Source organism: Kryptolebias marmoratus, linkage group LG9 (genome assembly GCF_001649575.2).
Source record: "Kryptolebias marmoratus isolate JLee-2015 linkage group LG9, ASM164957v2, whole genome shotgun sequence".
NCBI classification, from domain to species: domain Eukaryota; kingdom Metazoa; phylum Chordata; class Actinopteri; order Cyprinodontiformes; family Rivulidae; genus Kryptolebias; species Kryptolebias marmoratus.
The window spans coordinates 29,335,968-29,342,581 of record NC_051438.1 but is presented as its reverse complement, the minus strand read 5'-3'; the positions used below and the strand labels follow the sequence as shown (position 1 = coordinate 29,342,581).

The 6,614-nt window shown below is 38.5% G+C and overlaps 1 long non-coding RNA gene across 1 annotated transcript; it reads right to left on the bottom strand.

Moving 5' to 3' along the window:
• Positions 1–3,800: 3,800 nt before the first annotated feature.
• On the bottom strand, positions 3,801–6,614 carry LOC108250754. The gene is made up of 3 exons (XR_001809314.2): positions 6,502–6,614; positions 4,050–4,184; positions 3,801–3,937 (listed from the first exon to the last, which is right to left on the bottom strand). It is a non-coding gene; the product is annotated as an uncharacterized LOC108250754 (long non-coding RNA).

Here is a 6,614-nt window from a genome sequence, read left to right as displayed (position 1 = left end):
GCTCTAATACATACAGAATAAATCAAACAAACTATTCTGAAACATAAAGAAGCAGCTCATAATTTGTTAAAACCAAATGAAGAACTTACCACAAAAAAAGTTGTGTCAGATGGAAGCACAGATTTGTTCAGCTGTCCTAAAGGAGGAAATGTCAGGTCTTTTTATACTTTACCAGCAGACTCCACCTTAGGAGCCTTTTTTTCATAAACATGACATCCCTTTGCTGATGACTGGTGCGTGCTCTGCCCAGCCTCTCCTTGACATCAGGAGTTGGACGGCTCTAAATGGTCTGAATTTCAGTGAGAAGAAGACAGAAGTGATGCTGTTCATACCAGTGGTACCATCAGGAACCCCAGCATTGAGCTTTCCTGCTCCCTATGGGAAAAACATTATCAGATACAGACACAGTCACACACATTATTGCCTTTTGTGTGATTAGCGACAGGTGGTAATAAAACATGGCCAAGAAAAAAACCTGTTAGAAGTGTTGTGGTGAGTGGGAAAAGGTCTGCACTGAAATGTTGCCCCTCAAATAAAATTCTACTTAAAGCCCCATGTGGCACAGCCCTTGGCTGAGGATGTAAATTTTAAGTAAACATCTTCTTGTTCATTTCCATTCTGCTTGGCATTCAAACATCCAAGATGGTGTTTGTGTGCAGGATTCCAACCGGATTTGTTTGGTTCTTAAGACAAAAGTATTTGAATATTTTAAGTGCCAGCAGTCATTTCACAGGGACTCCAAACTTCATGTGTAAGAACTAAACACAGCTTCAGTTTTTGAATCTGAATCTGCATTTTCCCACTTTTTCAGTGGGCAGTTTAAGACTTTCCAATCTGAAATGAAACAAACCTATCTTTAAAGAAGTTAGTGATACAGAAATCATTGTTCACCCAGCATGAAAAGACATTTATTCTTTGAGTCACTGAAGAGCATGATCTTTGAAAATGCTTTAATTTGAATACTTGTGCAACAGCAAAACTGACAAAAATCAATCAAATGTTTTATTCCTGAAAAACATCTGTGCACAGTTGTGAAGTTTACAGGTATTTTATTCTTTTAATAATAGGAACACGAGGCATAGATGAGCCCCTTTTGGTAATGTTGGCAGTGTTGTTTAATTTTAGGCTTTGATGTTTGTCTTTTTTTAGATCCAATATTGAACTTGGGCCTGAAATAATCAGTAAAACAGTAAAAATGACCCACAGTGACATGTCTTCCCCTACAGCTGATCCAGTGGCACCTCCAGAATCTTTTTAATGCCGTGGCCATGTGGGGGCCACTAAAAATCCTGTGGTGTGAGGACTGAGCTGACTTTTCTGTTACCGTGTGACTTTCAACAGTCCAATGATGAGGCTCCTTCTTTTTCTTCTTGTGTATTTTATTGGAGGTTGGCAAGAAACCCGAGGTGTGCATTACCGCCACCAACCAGTGAGGAGTACGGACTATATAGCTTTTTAAAAAAAAACAAAAAAAGCAAAAAAAACATCCAACATCCATCCATTTTCTTTACCCGCTTCTCCATTCCATACCTATCCCCAGCAGTCACTGTGTGAGAGGCGGGGGACACCTGGACAGGTCGCAGGTCCATCCCAGGGACACACAGAGACAAACAACACTCACACTCACACCTAGGGACAATTTAAGAGTCACCAGTTAACCTAACATGCATGTTTTTGGTCTGTGGGAGGAAACCGGAGTAAAGTCACATGTAAACTCCACCCAGAAAGGCCCCAGGCCGGGATGCAGTCCTGCAACCTTCTTGCTGGGAGGCAACAGCTCTAACCACTCTGCCACTGTGCCACCCATAAAAAACAACTATATCCTATTATACAACTTACACTGTTTAAAAAAAATAAAATACAGCCTGATATCCTCTGCTGCCTGAAATATATTCACTCCTCTTGCTTTGAGGCCGACCATGACGTTCAGAAACCACTTCATTAGTTCGATCACCTCCAAGACAGGAAATAAATCTATAGAATGAGGAAAACTGCACCCATCACCCATCATCACTCATTATTCACCCTGCAGAGTGAACACATTAAAAACCTTTATGACTCCTGTAGTTACACTAATCCATGTTTCCATGGCAACACCTGCAGCTCTTTCTCCCTGTTGTTGTGATGTAAATGTTTCCTTTTGGACTTTATTGTGTCTGGATGCAGGTCAGAAGTTTAGTGAGTTGTTCTTATATTTTTATGGTTTAATAAAACAGAAAAAGAGTGTTATAAGTCAGTCAGATCAGAACCAGGTGTTATAAAGAGCGCAGATGGAGAAATAATCCAAACTGTTTTAAAAACAAGATGGAGAAGTAAATTTCTGCACCGGTTTACCTGGTAATTAATGTTTAATTCCCTTTTTATTTTATAGTTGTATATTTGACTGTATCTTAAGGCCCAATGCTGCCACCTTCAGGAGTTTCTGGCCTGTTCAGCTTCTCCTGTCTGACCTTCAACGAGGTTCCACTCTGACTCTGACCTGTTTCCATCTGTGGTTCTTCAGCGTCTTCAGCCTGCAGCTCTCAGCTTGCAGCTCTCAGCCTGCAGCACAGCCTTTTCTCTTTATCATTTATAGTGCAGAGCAAACAGGAATTTAAAAACAGCAGTGGAAGAACACACAGAGAACCCTGAGAAGTGCCGTGAATGTTGGGATGAGTTCTTCCAGGAACCAGTGTGGACACAGCTGGGAGGCAGGAAGTTCACAGCTTCAGTCTCTTATGACACGAGCTCATGAGGAATTATTGCACACTTCATATGGATCAGATGGTTTGCTTTGTGGGAAAACAAATCCATCTTGGCGGAGCTGAACATGTTAGAAGACAGCTGATGTTTGGACATGTTCAGGTCGGGATAAAACCTGAATGTGGTGCAGCTCAGCTGATCTGAACCAAACACTGAGCAAACAGAGACTCTGAGGTTGGGGTAAGGAATGACACGTAATTGGACTAATGGTTCCTGTGGTTAAGGTTCCAGGCAGAGAAATGTGCCGTTTGACTGAGGAGCGACCCGGTGGCTTCAGGTGGAACCAGAACTCCATCATCCTGAAACTCAGGAGTTATGTAGAGTAAATATTCACTCTTCTTCTGTTACACAACTGTAATAAAACTTTTAATTCAAGAGTTTTCTCAAGTAAACCAAAGATTATCAGTAATCTCAAAGTGCATTCTGTTAATGAGGCAGCAGGGGGCGACCTTTATGATTAAAAACTGAACTAATTGTAGAAACATGAAAATGATTCCATGTCTCCCTTGATTTGTGATCTAAATTAACATTTTTATTTAAAATTTGCTCTTAATCATCAGTTAAAAGTCTTAATGCTTTATGATTTGTCCGATTTGGAGTGAAAATGGAAACTAAAGCAGAGTTTTGTGGTTTTGTTGCCTTTTCTTTGTGCTCCTGAGTCACTTTGTTGACTGGAAGTATTATTTTTTAAGCAGGTTATGTTATTATTCAGATGAACACACTGTGCACAGGGTTTGTGTAAAACAAACAGAAGCAGTGGAGGGTACTCCTGTTTTACATTTATTAAGTTGTCACTTTTAAAGCAGATTGTTTGACGGGAGAGCAAACAGTTTGTTTGCATCTTCTGTTTGAATCAGTGACATTGATGGTTACTGATGGAAGTCTCAGAAAATGTCACTGAATAATTGAGTCAGAAACCTCCCTGCCATCTCTCCTGGACATTTCCATCCCTCCACTGGTATGTCTTCAGGTCCAACTGCCTTCCTCCTCTTCATCCTCACTAACATTTTCCTACAACTACATGAATCACAAAATAACAACGCCTGACAAAAATGATCTGAAGTTTAATGTTTATTAAAATGTTCTGCCTATTGCATCATGACACTACACACACACACACACACACACAGGATCTAAAGCCATGGTTCCTGATGTTAGGCTTGGATGTCATCTGGCCAGGTATCAGGTCACCACTCTGTTCAGAGGAAAAATGAAAATAAAAACAGAAATGAGCCACAGTGTTATCAGTTTGTTTTCTGATCAGAGCTTCAGATTTGAGACGTTTTGAAACATCTATTAGTGATTACCTCCAGCAGGAAGTTGATCCAAACTCTGTTTTCCTCTTTAGCCACGTAGCCAGATGAGCAGAATGATCACAACAGGAAACAGAAGACTTGCTGCGACCATGACTCCATCATTGATCACATCGCCCACTGCTAGATCTGTGGACACAAACAACAACAAACATCTGAGAGACTCTTAGTCAGTTCAGCTCCAGGTTCAGAGTCAAAGTAAACCAGAATAATACCAGTTTGTTAAATGTCACAAAATAAGAAAACAGTTCAACTGAACAAAAAGCTACACAGAAATGTAATTGTTTAAATGACTGTAAACATAGAAATAAATAAATTTGGAAATAAAAAATTAGAAACATTTTATTCTTTATTAGTGTATTTATTTGTTTAGCTAGCTCTGCAGTTTTTATCTGAATTGTTCATTTTTTCCCTGCATGGACTGTAAATACTTATTAACTATTTATAAAGCAGTAATAAACCTTTAAAGTTTATTAAATAAAAAAGGCAAATAGTAGTGCCAGTTAAAGAGCCCTGCATTTATCTGGAGNACTTTGCTTGTCCTGTTTAAATTAAGTTAACTGCAACCAGAAAAAAAAGGCCAGGATCATCGAATCAGTCTTTGACCTTGACCAATAATGAGTCAAATAAAACTTTATTATGTGTTTAATAAATAAATGTAATCCTTTCTAATGTCCTCTCTTGTGAAATTAAGAAGTCAAACTCATCAGTAAAGATGACTGAAAATTTCCAAATTGTTTTTGAAACAACTCAACTGTCGGTAAGTAGTTTAGCTTAGCTAAAGGCTTAGCGTTCGCCACGTGGCCTTAGCAGAACCGTTGTTACAACATTCAGCACACCTCAGGATCTTAAACAGGTTGATCGTTTACTTTTCATTCTATTTCTGATTGTCACAAAACTAACCTCCAGTTGGACGAACAAAAACGGAAAGAAAGACAAAAGCAATGATGCACCATCCACCATCATCTCTCACCATCTTGACGGCCATTCTTGAAGTCAGACTCATTGTCAGTTTTTTTAAGTTACGCATGCGCCGCGCAACACGTAATCGTGCAATATGTGTTGCGTGACGACGCAATACGTGATCACGCATTATGCGGTAATACATCCAATAGATGATTACAATACGAGATGACCACAACAAAGTTGTGTACACCTGGACATACGGTGTTTTCTGAACATTTAAAGGACAATTATTTGCATAAATGTAAAGACAATAAAACAAAGGCTGACAAAAAAAGACCAACACTGCACAGAAAATCACTGGCTGTCCTTTGGCTTCCATAAGCACCATCTACAGTCCCCGTTGTCTCAGCAGGACCAGGGACATTCTGAAGGACCATAACCACCCTTGGTTGCATCAACCTGTTCCCCTCTGGGAGGCGCTACAGGTCCATACTAGGTAAGACAAAGAGACTCCGAGACAGTTTCTTTCCAAAATCTATTACAATGTTAAATTTGTGTTGTCCTAAATTAACGTATCTGTAATGTCTTATCTGTCTTTCCTGCCTACCTGTTGTCTGTGTCACTGTATAGGACCCTTGTACAGAAGTTTTTTTATTGTATTCATTTTATTTTGAGCATGTTATTTATATATTGTGCTGTGTGTACTTTGAGGGAGTAGTTTCTAATTGTACTATGCACACTGTGTGTGCTTTGTATAATGACAATAAAGGCTTTCTATTCTTCTATTCTACAAGTTTCAGGAAGGGCTGAAGTTTTTCTTTAGAAGAAATGTTTTGTCTTTAGTTGGAGGCTCTTTAGAAGATGCTTTTCTAATAGAAACGCCATTCAAAGTATCTTCATTTAATTTTAAAATATGGAATAAAACAACAATTATTACATAAATCAAAGATAAAACATTTCTCGTTGCCCATAGTTCTTGTATCTGACTGCTGTTCACTGACAGCTCAGATAAAAACAGCAAAATGTTTGAAACATCTCAGCTGAGCGAACAACTCACAAACAATAAAAACCTGACTAACTATGGCAAATATTTTTATTCTATCTGTTAAATCCATCTACAGAAGAAGACCTGTGCAAAAGTTTCTATCCATCCAAATTTATCTATATTTTTTTTATAAGCAGTCAGACTTTGATGTAATCTTTTAAAGTGGTTCTAATCAGTGGTTTTCCAAAATGTCTTTTAAAATCTGGAGAACTTTTAAGGTTTTCTTTGGACTTTGGCTTCTTTTTCCACTTCTGGCTCAAGACTTTTACACAGTATTGTTGGTTGGCACAGACTTTCTGACTGAAGTCACAAATAGTTTTAAAAATGATTCACAAGCCATAATTTTAGGACTGATGTACGATCCAGTTATATTTAAAGACTTTAAATAACTAATAAAGACAGCAGAGCTCTAATACATACAGAATAAATCAAACAAACTATTCTGAAACATAAAGAAGCAGCTCATAATTCGTTAAAACCAAATGAAGAACTTACCACAAAAAAGTTGTGTCAGATGGAAGCACAGATTTGTTCAGCTGTCCTAAAGGAGGAAATGTCAGGTCTTTTTATACTGACTGACTCCACCTTCAGGTAGGGCCGTCAGCAGA